Source organism: Ambystoma mexicanum, chromosome 8, assembly GCF_040938575.1.
Source record: "Ambystoma mexicanum isolate Mex_15411 chromosome 8, UKY_AmexF1_1, whole genome shotgun sequence".
Taxonomy (NCBI): domain Eukaryota; kingdom Metazoa; phylum Chordata; class Amphibia; order Caudata; family Ambystomatidae; genus Ambystoma; species Ambystoma mexicanum.
Genome location: NC_090929.1, coordinates 1,297,291,531 through 1,297,308,711, shown reverse-complemented (window position 1 = coordinate 1,297,308,711; position 17,181 = coordinate 1,297,291,531).

The window sequence follows — 17,181 nt, the reverse complement described above, 5'->3', positions numbered from 1 at the left end:
TGAGGTGGACATGGGGTTGTCCCTGCGAGACCTCGGGGCCAGGACAGAGTCCCGCCTCCAGGACATCGACATGGAGTTCGATGATGCCCTGGCCAGCAACATCACCAAGTGAGCCGCAGGACTTGCCCGCTGCCTTTGTATATAGTTATTTAGTTAGTTAGTGCTAGGTTTCCTTTATTTTTTTTTATTATTTTGGACCGCTCGGACAATGGCCACTTTTTTGTACATATATTTTTCATTAGTTAGTAGTAGGTTTCATTTATGGTGTTGGGCTCATGGACCCTGGTACATTCCTGTATATAGTTTGTTTTTTTGGGAGATACATTATTTTAATTTCTTATTGTTTTCACCATGACGTAATGGTTTTTCATTAATTTCCTACTACATGATATTGCTTTGGACAAAGTTTTTTTTTTTCATTCCTTTGTTTTCTTGTTTATCACTTTTGTTCTCGGACATGGACCATTTCTTTACTTAGCCACATAGTTGTATGTTTGAAAAGTTAACTTATTTTTGTTATTTAATACATTTTTTATTTTTTCTTACACTTGTGTTATTTTCTCATTGGTTTCTTACATGTCATGATATGGGTTTTGACATTCACTTGCACCCTTTGTGTATGTGTGTGTGACGGACATGTGTTCTTTTGCATACTTGCCATTGGGGTTGTGTCATGTGATTGCATTCACTATGTGGGTGGATGGAATCCTTGCCTGGGTGTTTGTGCTGGGTATGCTGGCCATTACTGCCATGATTGTGTATCGTCAGGACCTGGGGCCAGGGGGACATGTGTGGGGGCCTGCTGGCAGGTTCCCCACAGTGCTGGGGGTTGGGGGTGGTGGGAGACATGGGTGGGGGCCTGGTGGAGGCTGCCCCTGGTGGCGGGAGGGTGGGGGTGGTGGGAGACATGGGTGGGGGCCTGGTGGAGGGTGCCCCTGCACTGCTGGGGGGTGGGGGTGGTGGGAGACATGGGTGGGGGCCTGGTGGAGGGTGCCCCTGCACTGCTGGGGGGTGGGGGTGGTGGGAGACATGAGTGGGGGCCTGGTGGAGGCTGCCCCTGGTGGCGGGAGGGTGGGGGTGGTGGGAGACATGGGTGGGGGCCTGGTGGAGGGTGCCCCTGCACTGCTGGGGGGTGGGGGTGGTGGGAGACGTGAGTGGGGGCCTGGTGGAGGCTGCCCCTGCACTGCTGGGGGGGTGGGGGTGATTGGGGACATGAGTGGGGGCCTGGTGGAGGGTGCCCCTGCACTGCTAGGGGGGTGGGGGTGGTGGGAGACATGGGTTGGACATGAGTGGGGGCCTGGTGGAGGCTGCCCCTGCACTGCTGGGGGGGGTGGGGGTGATTGGGGACATGAGTGGGGGCCTGGTGGAGGGTGCCCCTGCACTGCTGGGGGGGTGGGGGTGGTGGGAGACATGGGTGTGGGCCTGGTAGTGGGTGCCCCTGCACTGCTGGGGGGTGGGGGTGGTGGGAGACATGGGTGGGGGCCTGGTGGAGGCTGCCCCTGGTGGCGGGGGGGTAGGGGTGGTGGGAGACATGTGTGGGGGCCTGGTGGAGGGTGCCCCTGCACTGCTGGGGGGTGGGGGTGGTGGGAGACATGGGTGGGGGCCTGGTGGAGGGTGCCCCTGCACTGCTGGGGGGTGGGGGTGGTGGGAGACATGGGTGGGGCCTGGTAGTGGATGCCCCTGCACTGCTGGGGGGTGGGGGTGATTGGGGACATGAGTGGGGGCCTGGTGGAGGCTGCCCCTGGTGGCGGGGGGATAGGGGTGGTGGGAGACATGGGTGGGGGCCTGGTGGAGGGTGCCCCTGCACTGCTGGGGGGTGGGGGTGGTGGGAGACATGGGTGTGGGCCTGGTAGTGGGTGCCCCTGCACTGCTGGGGGGTGGGGGTGGTGGGAGACATGGGTGGGGGCCTGGTGGAGGGTACCCCTGGTGGTGGGAGGGTGGGGGTGGTGGGAGACATGGGTGGGGGCCTGGTGGAGGGTGCACCTGCACTGCTGGGGGGTGGGGGTGGTGGGAGACATGGGTGGGGGCCTGGTGGAGGCTGCCCCTGGTGGCGGGGGGGTGGGGGTGGTGGGAGACATGAGTGGGGGCCTGGTGGAGGCTGCCCCAGCACTGCTGGGGGGTGGGGGTGATTGGGGACATGAGTGGGGGCCTGGTGGAGGCTGCCCCTGGTGGCGGGGGGTAGGGGTGGTGGGAGACATGGGTGGGGGCCTGGTGGAGGGTGCCCCTGCACTGCTGGGGGGTGGGGGTGGTGGGAGACATGGGTTGGACATGGGTGGGGGCCTGCTGGCAGGTTCCCCACAGTGCTGGGGGTTGGGGGTGGTGGGAGACATGTGTGGGGGCCTGGTGGAGGCTGCCCCTGGTGGCGGGGGGGTGGGGGTGGTGGGAGACATGGGTCGGGGCGTGTTAGTGGGTGCCCCTGCACTGCTGGGGGGTGGGGGTGGTGGGAGACATGGGTGGGGGCCTGGTGGAGGGTGCCCCTGCACTGCTGGGGGGTGGGGGTGGTGGGAGACATGGGTGGGGGCCTGGTAGTGGATGCCCCTGCACTGCTGGGGGGTGGGGGTGATTGGGGACATGAGTGGGGGCCTGGTGGAGGCTGCCCCTCGTGGCGGGGGGGTAGGGGTGGTGGGAGACATGAGTGGGGGCCTGGTGGAGGGTGCCCCTGCACTGCTGGGGGGTGGGGGTGGTGGGAGACATGGGTGTGGGCCTGGTAGTGGGTGCCCCTGCACTGCTGGGGGTGGGGGTGGTGGGAGACATGGGTGGGGGCCTGGTGGAGGGTACCCCTGGTGGCGGGAGGGTGGGGGTGGTGGGAGACATGGGTGGGGGCCTGGTGGAGGGTGCACCTGCACTGCTGGGGGGTGGGGGTGGTGGGAGACATGGGTGGGGGCCTGGTGGAGGGTACCCCTGGTGGCGGGAGGGTGGGGGTGTTGGGAGACATGGGTGGGGGCCTGGTGGAGGGTGCACCTGCACTGCTGGGGGGTGGGGGTGGTGGGAGACATGGGTGGGGGCCTGGTGGAGGCTGCCCCTGGTGGCGGGGGGGTGGGGGTGGTGGGAGACATGAGTGGGGGCCTGGTGGAGGCTGCCCCTGCACTGCTGGGGGGTGGGGGTGATTGGGGACATGAGTGGGGGCCTGGTGGAGGCTGCCCCTGGTGGCGGGGGGGTAGGGGTGGTGGGAGACATGGGTGGGGGCCTGGTGGAGGGTGCCCCTGCACTGCTGGGGGGTGGGGGTGGTGGGAGACATGGGTTGGACATGGGTGGGGGCCTGCTGGCAGGTTCCCCACAGTGCTGGGGGTTGGGGGTGGTGGGAGACATGTGTGGGGGCCTGGTGGAGGCTGCCCCTGGTGGCGGGGGGGTGGGGGTGGTGGGAGACATGGGTGGGGGCCTGGTAGTGGGTGCCCCTGCACTGCTGGGGGGTGGGGGTGGTGGGAGACATGGGTGGGGGCCTGGTGGAGGCTGTCCCTGGTGGCGGGGGGGTGGGGGTGGTGGGAGACATGGGTGGGGGCCTGGTGGAGGGTGCCCCTGCACTGCTGGGGGGTGGGGGTGGTGGGAGACATGGGTGTGGGCCTGGTAGTGGGTGCCCCTGCACTGCTGGGGGGTGGGGGTGGTGGGAGACATGGGTGGGGGCCTGGTGGAGGGTACCCCTGGTGGCGGGAGGGTGGGGGTGGTGGGAGACATGGATGGGGGCCTGGTGGAGGGTGCCCCTGCACTGCTGGGGGGTGGGGGTGGTGGGAGACATGGGTGGGGGCCTGGTGGAGGCTGCCCCTGGTGACGGGGGGGTGGGGGTGGTGGGAGACATGGGTGGGGGCCTGGTGGAGGCTGCCCCTGGTGGCGGGGGGGGGGTGGGGGTGGTGGGAGACATGGGTGGGGGCCTGGTGGAGGGTGCCCCTGAACTGCTGGGGGGTGGGGGTGGTGGGAGACATGGGTGTGGGCCTGGTAGTGGGTGCCCCTGCACTGCTGGGGGGTGGGGGTGGTGGGAGACATGGGTGGGGGCCTGGTGGAGGGTATCCCTGGTGGCGGGAGGGTGGGGGTGGTGGGAGACATGGGTGGGGGCCTGGTAGTGGGTGCCCCTGCACTGCTGGGGGGTGGGGGTGATTGGGGACATGAGTGGGGGCCTGGTGGAGGCTGCCGCTGGTGGCGGGGGGGTAGGGGTGGTGGGAGACATGGGTGGGGGCCTGGTGGAGGGTGCCCCTGCACTGCTGGGGGGTGGGGGTGGTGGGAGACATGGGTGTGGGCCTGGTAGTGGGTGCCCCTGCACTGCTGGGGGGTGGGGGTGGTGGGAGACATGGGTGGGGGCCTGGTGGAGGGTACCCCTGGTGGCGGGAGGGTGGGGGTGGTGGGAGACATGGGTGGGGGCCTGGTGGAGGGTGCACCTGCACTGCTGGGGGGTGGGGGTGGTGGGAGACATGGGTGGGGGCCTGGTGGAGGCTGCCCCTGGTGGCGGGGGGGTGGGGGTGGTGGGAGACATGAGTGGGGGCCCGGTGGAGGGTGCCCCTGCACTGCTGGGGGGTGGGGGTGGTGGGAGACATGGGTGGGGGCCTGGTGGAGGGTACCCCTGGTGGCGGGAGGGTGGGGGTGGTGGGAGACATGGGTGGGGGCCTGGTGGAGGGTGCCCCTGCACTGCTGGGGGGTGGGGGTGGTGGGAGACATGAGCAGGTGTGCAGGGTAGTCCCCTGTGGTGTGTGCTGCCTGCAGGGGCCGTGGAGGGTGTACAGGTAATGCCTGGGAGCACACAGCCAAATCGCGTGTGGAACTTCCCGCGCACCCCTGCAATCCACGTACCCTGACTAATCGCGTGTGGAACTTCCCGCGCACCCCTGATATCCACGTACCCGGCCATATCGCGTGTGGAACTTCCCGCGCACCACTGAAATCCACGTACCCGGCCATATCGCGTGTGGAACTTCCCGCGCACCTCTGCAATCCACGTACCCTGCCTAATCGCGTGTGGAACTTCCCGCGCACCCCTGAAATCCACGTACCCTGCCTAATCGCGTGTGGAACTTCCCGCGCACCCCTGAAATCCACGTACCCTGCCTAATCGCGTGTGGAACTTCCCGCGCACCCCTGAAATCCACGTACCCTGCCTAATCGCGTGTGGAACTTCCCGCGCACCCCTGAAATCCACGTACACGGCCATGTCGCGTGTGGAACTTCCCGCGCACCCCAGAAATCCACGTACACGGCCATATCGCGTGTGGAACTTCCCGCGCAACCCTGCAATCCACGTACCCTGCCTAATAGCGTGTGGGACTTCCCGCGCACCCCTGAAATCCACGTACCCTGACTAATCGCGTGTGGTACTTCCCGCGCACCCCTGAAATCCACGTACCCGGCCATATCGCGTGTGGAACTTCCCGCGCACCCCTGAAATCCACGTACCCTGACTAATCGCGTGTGGTACTTCCCGCGCACCCCTGAAATCCACATACACTGCCTAATCGCGTGTGGAACTTCCCGCGCACCCCTGAAATCCACGTACACGGCCATGTCGCGTGTGGAACTTCCCGCGCACCCCAGAAATCCACGTACACGGCCATATCGCGTGTGGAACTTCCCGCGCAACCCTGCAATCCACGTACCCTGCCTAATCGCGTGTGGAACTTCCCGCACAACCCTGCAATCCACGTACCCTGCCTAATCGCGTGTGGAACTTCCCGCGCACCCCTGAAATCCACGTGCCCTGCCTAATCGCGTGTGGAACTTCCCGCGCACCCCTGAAATCCACGTACCCTGCCTAATCGCGTGTGGAACTTCCCGCGCACCCCTGAAATCCACGTACCCTGCCTAATCGCGTTTGGAACTTCCCGCGCACCCCTGAAATCCACGTACCCTGCCTAATCGCGTGTGGAACTTCCCGCGCACCCCTGAAATCCACGTACACGGCCATGTCACGTGTGGAACTTCCCGCGCACCCCAGAAATCCACGTACACGGCCATATCGCGTGTGGAACTTCCCGCGCAACCCTGCAATCCACGTACCCTGCCTAATCGCGTGTGGGACTTCCCGCGCACCCCTGAAATCCACGTACCCTGACTAATCGCGTGTGGTACTTCCCGCGCACCCCTGAAATCCACGTACCCGGCCATATCGCGTGTGGAACTTCCCGCGCACCCCTGAAATCCACGTACCCTGACTAATCGCATGTGGTACTTCCCGCGCACCCCTGAAATCCACGTACACTGCCTAATCGCATGTGGAACTTCCCGCGCACCCCTGAAATCCACGTACACGGCCATGTCGCGTGTGGAACTTCCCGCGCACCCCAGAAATCCACGTACACGGCCATATCGCGTGTGGAACTTCCCGCGCAACCCTGCAATCCACGTACCCTGCCTAATCGCGTGTGGGACTTCCCGCGCACCCCTGAAATCCACGTACCCTGACTAATCGCGTGTGGTACTTCCCGCGCACCCCTGAAATCCACGTACCCGGCCATATCGCGTGTGGAACTTCCCGCGCACCCCTGAAATCCACGTACCCTGACTAATCGCGTGTGGTATTTCCCGCGCACCCCTGAAATCCACGTACCCGGCCATATCGCGTGTGGAACTTCCTGCGCACCCCTGAAATCCACGTACCCGGCCATATCGCGTGTGCAACTTCCCGCGCACCCCGGTATACACGCACACGTTTATTTTTTCTCTCAGCGCGTGTCTGTGTTTGTGGGTACCCCTTTGTACGTCATTTATCCTGGAGGGCCACAGTATTGGACATTCATCATGGCTGTATATAGGTGCTATTTGTTGGCGCACCTTTTAGCGCACATTTCTTCCAGGCGCAGAGACACTACCGCCTGCTTTCTTGTGGCGGTCGTGTTTGTGCCTGTGCGCTGGTTTGAGCGTGCGCTTTTTTGCCCTATTCTATTCCATGAATACGTGTTGTAGGCGAGTGTGTGGGCGTTCCGCGCACTTTTACCCTGTGCTTCCCCCGTGACGCCCACATTTTGGCAAGTTGTTCCCCATTCCGAGTGTTACGTCCCGTGTTCCGCCTACTTTTGTTGCGTGCGCCGCGCTATGTGCGATTTTCGCTGTGGACTGTGCGATTTTCGCTGTGGCCTGGCGCACGCCGTTAGATGGCCTGTGCGCCAACGTGCGCCGCGCACCTTCTTATCGCACGTCCGATGGTTTTCTCGCGCACGGCCTTCCATGAATCGATGTGCGCTGCTTTTCGTGCGATTTTCGCTATTCCACTGCGATTTTCGCTATTCCACTGCGATTCGCACGTTTTTGGCCACTTGCGCCGCGCTAATTATTCCATGAACCGGCTTGATAGTGTCTTGGACTCTACATGGAGTTTTTAACGTTCCAGTCTCTTCAATGCCTTTACTGAGTTGCCAATTTCTACAGGCTTAGTGTACAATGCACCAGGTTGAGGAACATTGGATGAGGAGTTTCTTTGTCATGAGGAATTTCTTTGTCCTCAGATGCACGCATGCTTATGTTCAACATGCGAATTCTGGGATCCCTTGATAAACCTTTTAAGCCTGCCTGGTCCTCTTCAAGTGAAATGTCAAGAAATGTTAAAAATACAGCCATTTCAACAGTGTTTCAAGCCACTGTTTGTAACGTACTTGCTTAGGGATTAAACATTTGTTAAGCATATCATATTTGAAAAAGATTCAAATAGATCTTCCATTGCTCAGTTCAGTGCATCATGCCAAAGCACACCAGTGAGAGTGGCCTGTCTGAATGTTGTCACATCAGTGATTAAATGCAGTGTTAACTTTGGACCCTTGGGGGGCGTGGCCGAGCGCCGTAGCAAACATCAGCCTAACCCATGCGCTCCCACTCCAGTGCCTTTACCGCCTTATTTTCATGATCAATACATGTAAAACTAACCTTAAGCAAGGCTGTACAATCAATAATTAAGTCCCTGGTGGTCCGTGGTGCTCTTTTGAGTCGTGGAGCCAACTCACCTTTTCTGAACGAGGACTTCCATGAGCGAGGCCTGTGATGGCAGCGTCCCATGACTGCAGTATTCGGTGTCTCCTGTCAGCTGTTCAGAACAGACGCAGCGAAGGCAGCGCTGACTTTCCCGTAACACCTTCCTTCCATAACACTTGTTTTTCTACTAAAAAAAGCCTTGTAATACACGCGCATGAACTTGTTACCACATATAATTACTCAGCTTCCTTTTTGGCATTTTATGAGTTGAAGCTTGGAATAAATGTAATTTCTGCATTTTTCTCACTGGAAGGTTTCCACCTATCTAATTACTAGAAGATACCAAGCAATAACACAGAGACAACTTTTAACAATAAATGTCCATTATTTGATATTGAGAACTGGGCATAAAGTAGCCCAACTTTAAATACACTAGAGGCAGGAGGGGTCAGCTCAATTCAATACAGCATAACCTATACAATTGGAACTTTGTGAGGCCCTTACACCTCATCTCTCTGGCTTTTTTCCAGTATTGCATACACTGTTATGGCATCTAAAAAGGGCCAAATTAAAGGCATACCTGCATCCTCTTCAAACACTCTCAAGAGGCAGAAAAGTGAATCACCACAACCTAAAGAAGAATCTTCAGACCCAGTCATGCTTGCTATTCTCAGTGAAATTAGAACGTTGAAACCGTTTATGGAAGCCACGAACACCAAATTACAGCAGCTTGATGATAAATGGTCCGCTTTCATATCAAGAATCACTGAAGTTGAGGGACGTGTTAGTGATGCGGAGGATGTTACTTGCAGAGTGCATATGTTTGAAAGTGCTGTCAAGCATCTCCAAAAACAAACAGAAAACCTTGAAAATCCCAACAGAAGGAACAATCTTCATATTGTCAGCCTTTTGGAAGGCTCTGAATGAGATAACACAATTGTGTTCCTAAATACAATGCTTACCAAGCTCCTGGATCTACCAACGTCGGTTCAACTTAATATTCAAAGAGCTCATCGGATAGGACCAGTCAACCCCATGCAGTCTTCTAAAATTGCTCCCAGGACTCTTATTTTTGCATTACTGGATTACACTCATGTAATATGTATAATGGAAAAAGTGAAACTATCAAAGCAACTTTTATGGAATGGTATAAAGGTAATTATTTTCCAGGATGTATGTAATGCTAAGGCGGCTAAGAGAAAATAATTACTTGCCTTTAGACCAGCCTTAAAACAACTAAATGCCAGATATGGTATTCTGCAGCCAGTCATACTTCCAATTTTCAAAACCCAATGGAGTTGAGACACTTTATTCAAAATTATAAAAAGTATGAGATGGACACATCAAGACCAACTACCCGAATCTCAACACATAATATTATAATGGTTACAATATATTATTCTTGTTACTCTGCCAGAGTGGGGTGAGAGGGAGGCTATCTCTTCTGTGCTCCTCCAACCCCCCATTTGTTTGTCTCTTCTTCAACATGGATTGGTGTGGCTGTTTCCGGTTATCCACAATCTTCTTTGGGGTCCTCTTTTTTACACAGTTGCATATCATATATATCCACGTCGATTTTGTTTGTCTGCCCATATTCCTCATGTGTTGTCTCCTTTTTGTATTTACCCTGTGTGCAAATTCACCAATTGTCATTTATAGAAGGTCTCCTTATAGTTATTCTAGATATTATTGCAATGGCTGTTATTATCAAAATAACAATATTTATAAGGTCATAATACTGTTATATATGTATTACTTTGTACAGAGATATAACTTTTAATGTAACTTCGTGGAATGTCAAAGGGTTGCACAACCCCATTAAGAGGCAGAAAATACTGTCACATCTCAATAGAGCTAAACCGTCAATAGCTTGTATAAAAAGAAACACATATCACAAGCAGAAGTTGCCAAACTTAAACACCACTGGGTATGCCAAGTGTTCTCAAGTGCAGCAAATGGAAAGAGGAATGGAGTTATAACTCTCATAAATAAGAGGTTTAAGTGTAAAGTAATAGCTAATAAATCTTATGACATAGGCAGATGGGTGCTTGTTAAAGTACTAATTGAATCTATTGAATATACAATTTGAATATATATGGACCAACATCGCCAGATCCCTACTTCTGGAAACAACTTATGAATCATATTCTCTGTTCTAATCTGACCAATTTAATTATCTGTGGTGATTGTAATGAAATTGTTGATCCATTCCTTGATAGGAAATCTAGTGTGAATTTCAAAAACACCAAATCTCATTCACAATTCTCTAACTTTATATCAGAATTGGGTCTTATTGATACCTGGTGCATTACTCACTCCTCGGATTTGGAATATACATTATTTTCCAAACCTCATAAAACTTTATCTAGATTGGATTACATATTCAGATCTATATCTGTGGGTAGCTCTCTATATATGCCAAAATTGAGTGCATAACGATTTCCAACCATGCATCAGTTCATATTCAACTCAACCTACCGCAAACTCCATGTAAATCCAATATATGGAGGTTCCACTCAGCCCTCTTAATGGACAATTTATCCACACCCTACATACCCCAACAACACAACCACTTATTTTCAGAGAATAAAAGCCAGGATACGTCTGTAGTTAACAACTGGGATTGCTACAAAGCTGTCCTTCGTGGCTCTATTATATCATTTGTTACAACTAAGGAAAGTAAACTTAAACAAGAATCAGATGATATCCTTAAACAACTCAAAATCCAGGAATCTTTATTTGCATGCACCAGCTCTGATGCTATTCTGAATAATATTATCAAACACAGAGTGCAATATAATAAAATCATTGCACAATATTTGTGTACAAATCTCTTAAAATAAAAAAGCAAAAATATATAACTTCTCTAATAAATCTAGTAAGTCCCTTGCCTCATACCTCAAACTCAAAAAAGAAAAAGCCAGAATTGATGTAATCAAAGATCAAGCTGGCAATAGGACCTTTTCAGATAAAGAAATTATTAAAGCCTCTCCAAATTTGATCAGAAACTATACACATCGGAGGCCCCTCCTAATAACACACACATTAAGGAATTTCTTCAACACATACCTTATACCACATACCCAAAGATTGATATGCAGGTGCTTAGTGTCCCTATATCCCCCAACAAAGATGCTAAATCTATAAAAGAACTCAAACAGGGTAAGGCCCCAGGACCCAATGGTTTTGCCATAGATTTATTTGCCCACTTTAAGCAACCCTTAGTACCCAAACTTAATGAACTCTTCCCTCACTTTATTCTGGATACCAAGGCACAAGGCTTGTTTTAGGAAGCTATGCTTATAGTGTTTCCGAAGCCCAACAAAGATCCTGAACTACCTCAGAGCTACAAGCCTATATCCCCTATCAACATTATCAAGATTGTAAGATGTGTGCAAAAATTCAAGCAAACAGACTCCCCCCTTGTTACATAAATTATACAAACATGATCAAGTGGGATATATTAAGGGTAGACATTCCTCTTCAAACATTCGACTCTTCCTAAATATTTTAGAAAACATCCATGGTTCCAAGGATCCTTTTGCTGCGGTCTCCCTTGATGCAGAAAAATATTTTTATTGGGTAGAGTGGAATTATATGTTTGAAGCCCTCAAATGGCATGGTTTTGATTCCTCTTTTATCTCCTTAATAAGAATCCTTTACTCCAATCCCAAAACTGCTATCTTTATTAATGGGCAAATGTCCTCATACTGACCCTTATTTAGAGGCACACACCAAGGTTGTCCATTTTCCCCAATCCTTTTCATCCTAGCCTTAGAGCCCTTCTTAGAAACAATTTGACAAAATAACAACATAATGGAAATACAGTGTTGTAATGTACAGATTAAAACAGCAGCATACGCTAATGACATATTACTGTTGCTAAGGAATCCAGACACTTCTTTTGCATACTATCTCGCAATTCTCCTTAACATCAGGATATAAATTGAATACGGACAAATAGGACATCCAGCCCCTCAATGTACATTGTACTAAACATCATATCCAAACATCAGGCATGAAATGGTGTCCTAATGGTCTAAAATACCTCAGCATCTATATCTCCAACTCTATCAAGGATATTGTCAAACATAATACTCCAGTCTTTTATCAAGAATCAAGTAACTCACTAACTCCTGGTCTCCTCTGTACCTGTCCTGGTGGGGCAGATTAGAATCTATTAAATCATGATATCTCCTATTATCTATAGATTCGTGTTTGACTAAATTTCTTTGGGGAACCAAGAAGCATAGACTATGTCTATGTAAACTTAAATATCAATGTGCCTGCAGAGGAGTGGGTTTTCCTGATTTAAAACAAATATGTGGCTTGCATATTGAAGCAGGTACAGTTATGGTTTATTCATGAACAGTCTATTGATGTACCTCAATGGCTAAGTCTAGAGAGAGCCATGGTGTCCCCTCTAACCCTGGCAGATTGCTACCTCATCAAAATGAAAAACAGATTTATAAAATGTACAAGTATTATTCTATCTGCCTGCTACCTCAGAATCTATATGTTTCCTCAGGCTCCAAATCCCTCTAAATATATTTCATATTTTTGGTTTAATTCCTTGATTAGAATCAAGAAATTATCAATATTCTGGAAGCCACGGCTCTCTCGGGATATCAAATATCTTAATCAGATTTTTATGCATGGTCTTCCAATCATCTTCAATGAACTAGCTACCAAATTCCATATCCCGGTCTCATTTTTGCAACAATACATAGCTATCATAAATGCAATTATGGAGAATTATGACTCCCTCATATGTAATAATATTGCTGTCTCTGTAGATAGACTGCAATTAGTCCATAGTTGTAACAAGTCTGCTTCACTGATCTATAAAACCCTTAAGGAAATACCTTCCATGGATACTAGGCAGAACTGTTATCAGGCCTGGCAACAAAATTGCATTTTACAATACGATCAACTACAGTGTCCTCAAGCATGGAACCACATATTGAAAGTCACCACATCAGCGAGTTTATTACAAACCCTATACTTCTTTCAGCATAGAGCTTGCATTACCCCTTCTTTACTTCTCAAAATCAGCTCTACACAGAATGAAAACTGTTGGAATTGCCTTCAACCTCCTGGGACTTTTACACATATGATTTCTGACTGTAAATATGTTAAACCGTTCTCGTCCAGCGTGTGGAATACACTTTAAAAATGTTTTAATCTACAGTTTGACTTTTGTCCTCAACTACTTTTTATTGTAAATGTTATGCCAAGACATGTTATAGATAAAGGTAATGGTTACCTGTTTGATATTTTCATTTTAGTGGCCATCAAGACTATAACCTCTAATTGGAAAAATGTAGATCGACTTCATTACTAGATATGGTGGAACTCAATATGTAACATTCATAGATTAGAAAACTGTAATGCATATACTCCTTTACTGCTACTAAAACATGAACTGAAATGGAAACCTCTTATAGAATTTTTTACCTGTGTTACTTCTGCTTAACTGATACCCAAAAAGACAAATGTATGCACGTCATCCCTATGCTACTTCCCCTTTTCAATCCTACCCTCCCTCTTTTATATGGTCTGTTCTGTCTTGTCTTCTCCTTGATGTGTTTCTGATCCCCCCTCCCACATATGCAAAATATGTTTTTTTCATATTCACCAATCTCATATCCGTGCAATACTTTTATGTATTGCAGCTGATAGTTTCAGTTTTGGATTTTATATTTGTTGAACTTATCTGCTCTAATTAGTTGTTGACCTTGATCTTATATGGTTGTTATTAATAAACATCAACAACAACAAAATAAAAGAAATAAACGTGTGTACACTCAGGAAATGTTGCAGCACTGCATTACAAATGCCTGAAAGTAGACTGAGGAACCTTCAATAGCCACTGTTATTGTCGAGGGTGGCTAGAATTGTACGTTAGATTTGCTAGATCTTCAGGAACATTCCAAGAGTGCGAGACAAGGCACTTTCACTAACCATAACAATTCTTCAAAGCATAACTTCACGATTAGATGCTGTCAGCCCAATGCATACGGGTTTTTCAATGATGGGACTCTCTTCATTGCTTGAAACATTCACCAGCTAGGTAACAATGCATCTTCAAAACAGTGTCTGGAACAATTTACTTTTCAACAATGAGCAGCGGATTTTCACCTCATTGCAGCTCTGGTGATTGTGATTTTAATAATGTAAGCACTGAAAATGTGGCAGCTGCGTATCTTGATGATGATATGCCTGACTTTGAACTGAATCTGTGGAGGCAGTCTTTCGGAAAGGATCGAGCATGAAAGTCCCGAAGATTGTTGCCTTCGGGACTTTGATCCTCGCACTGTATTTGCACTGCTGCACTCTCAGGAGCTAGCCAGAGTGAAAGTACAGCAAGCTAATCAATTACCTGCCTGTTTGGAAGGTCCTTAACTTGACTCGTTATTGCAGTTCTTTGTCTGAGCCTCTACTATTGGTCACGTACATTTCCCAGTGAGTTTGAAATCTCTGGATTATGTGAAGTGGCCTTGCCTTGTGTTCAGCCCACCTTCTTCGGCTGAGTTTAAGAACTGTGTCATGTGCTAGAGAAGCAAATGAGATACTTCGGGTCCTTGTTAGTGTTTTTTTCTTTATTTATTATTATTATTATTATTATTATTAATATTATTATTATTATTATTATTATTATTATTGTATTTATTGAGAACAGACCTGACCCTTTACAGAGATAAACACCAATACAGATACATAACGAAGCGCTTTACAGAGGTGTACAACATTACAGATGCACAATGGAGTGCTTTTCAGTGGTAACAACAGTACAGATATAAGCGGCGGCTCGAGGGGGGATATGAGTGCCTAGGTGTTGAGGAAGAGAGACTCCTTGAAGAGGTGGGTCTTGAGTTCTTTTCTGAATTGTTGGAGCGTGAGTGCGAGTCTATGCAGGCAGGGGGAGGTTCCATAGTCTTGGGGCGTAGGAGGATAAGGCTTGCTTTATGGTCCTTTCCTTTTTGCAGCAGCAGATTTCAAGTCTGCACGTGTCCTGGCTTCTGGTGGTTCACTGTCCGCCAGAGATGCAGAGTTTCTCCACAAGGTAGCTGGGTGACTTGAGGGTGACTGCCTTATAGATGATGCAGCAAGACTTGAAGGTGATTTGTGCATGCAGTGGGAGCCAGTGAAGGTTGATAAGGGCCGGGCTGAGCCCTTGATGAGGTGTGCAGTCGCATGTAGGACACTTCTCAGGTGCACAAGGGAGGATGAAGGGAGGCCTTCGTGGAGTGCATTGCTCCTATCCAGATGAGATAGGACCAGTGCTTGAACGTGAATCTAAAGCTGTCCGGAGGGAGGCCATGACTTTTTTCACAGGAGGGAGAGCTGATACCAAGCTGTCTGAGTTTTCTTACCCATGTGTGTCTTGAAGGAGAGAGGTTGGTTGATGTGGAACCCGAGGGACTTGGTGCAGGAGGTTGGCTCGCGTGGGAAGCCCTCAGAGTTCATGGTTGATAGCCAGGTCTGTATGTCTAGGTGTTCAGTGTTGTTGGTGAGGAGTAGGAATTCGGTCTTGAAGGGGTTGAGCTTCAAGTATGCACTGGACATGTAAGACTGGATCAGCGAGAGGCAGGTTTTGAACCTCTGGATGTCATTGGTGCAGTCGATCTTGCGGTATAACTGTGTGTCATCAGCGTATTGGTTGATGTGGATGTTCATGTGTTTAGTTCCCGCTATTAAGTGTTGTCTGGATGTTTGCTGTTTGCCCACCTTTTCACTGCCCATGGCCTTGCTAATACCTATGGCCATTCCAACCCAGTTCCTACCCCTCCCTGCCCAAAACACCTCCTCGTGGAACTGGAAGTGCCTGACAGTGTTTTTTCGGTATGACTTAATTGGAGCTGTGAATGCTGTACTGGTGTAATAAAAATGCCTTAACTAGGTCTGCCTTCAGCCACTCAATGTATAAGCTCTCTGCATGTCCTTCACTGAAATCCTATTGAAAACAAGGATTGCCAAAGCCAACCATTTTGGCTTGTGTATAAGTATTAGGCATTTGCCAGGAATTGCTATTAGATGCCCAGGTGCTCAACCATTTTGCACCTGCTACCATCAATGGACAGTTAATGCCACTACGGCAGTCGTGGGAAGTGTGTTTATCATGCCTATACCCAAGATCACACTGTTGGTATTGCCATTGCTTTTTTTTGTTAGTAGTGTGCATCATGAACATGTGTTTTTCTTCCTCATAGCATGTGTCACTGCAGATGGGTGGTGTCATACATTCATTAAATAGTCTATAATTCATAATACGTTGTCTTTTAAAACTATTTTCAATTTAGTTACCTTACTTCATTCAGTATTATTTCGCATTTATTTCAATAGCGGTGCTTTTCAAGTGTCTGACAAATATTTATATATTTAAAGTACAGCATGACCACATGATTCTTGTTTAACTGCAGACATGTATTTACATATTTAGAATGCACAGTGCTCGTATTGCATACATTAAGTCAAGTGACCTTGTATTCACGTTTTTTGGAATTGGTTTATTGGAATGCATTTCATGTACGCATTTATTAGCACTATGATATGGATCGTATGAGGATTACACAATGACCCGTTTATTGTTTCAAAATGGGCCTCATTGCAAGTACGCCAATGTGGTAAAAAAAACAGTGGTCAAACAGAGGCAACTTGGTTGCCACCGAATTACTGCACTGCCGTATTACAATTTCAGCCATGAGGTGGACGCTTTACCTGAAGCAAAAAGCTAGAGGTAAATCTGCGGCTTTTCCGCTGATAATCAGCAAAATCTGCAGAATTGTTGGCAGTAATTCTGCTGAAATCCCCATGGAATCCTATGGTCTCCAAAAAATGTGAGCTAACACGCTTACCACCACTTGTAATCCAGCGTGAATCCTCCAGACCAAGTGGCGGTAACAGTAAATCCATTTGGTGGTGTTTTGACAGATTTACCACTGAAATACCACCAATCTTGTAATGAAGCCCAAGGTTCTTTATCTTAGTTTAAATTGAATTTGATATTTTCACAAAATAGCAGTCAACCAGGTTGGCCTTGAATTAAATGGTGAACAGACACTTTTTCAGGTTGCCATCATTGCTGGACTTGAGAAAACGTTAGGAGGGAGGTTGCATGAACTGTTGTAGCCTGAAAATGGCTGCCATACACATTGTGGTAGAATGCCATTTTAGAATTTCGATTGAACTTCATTTATCTCTTTGCTGCAGGGTGGTCACTGAGCAAGTTGTCAGATAACCACCAGGGACCGCAAATCCTTAGTTATAATCACAACTAAAATGTTTCAAGCAAGACAT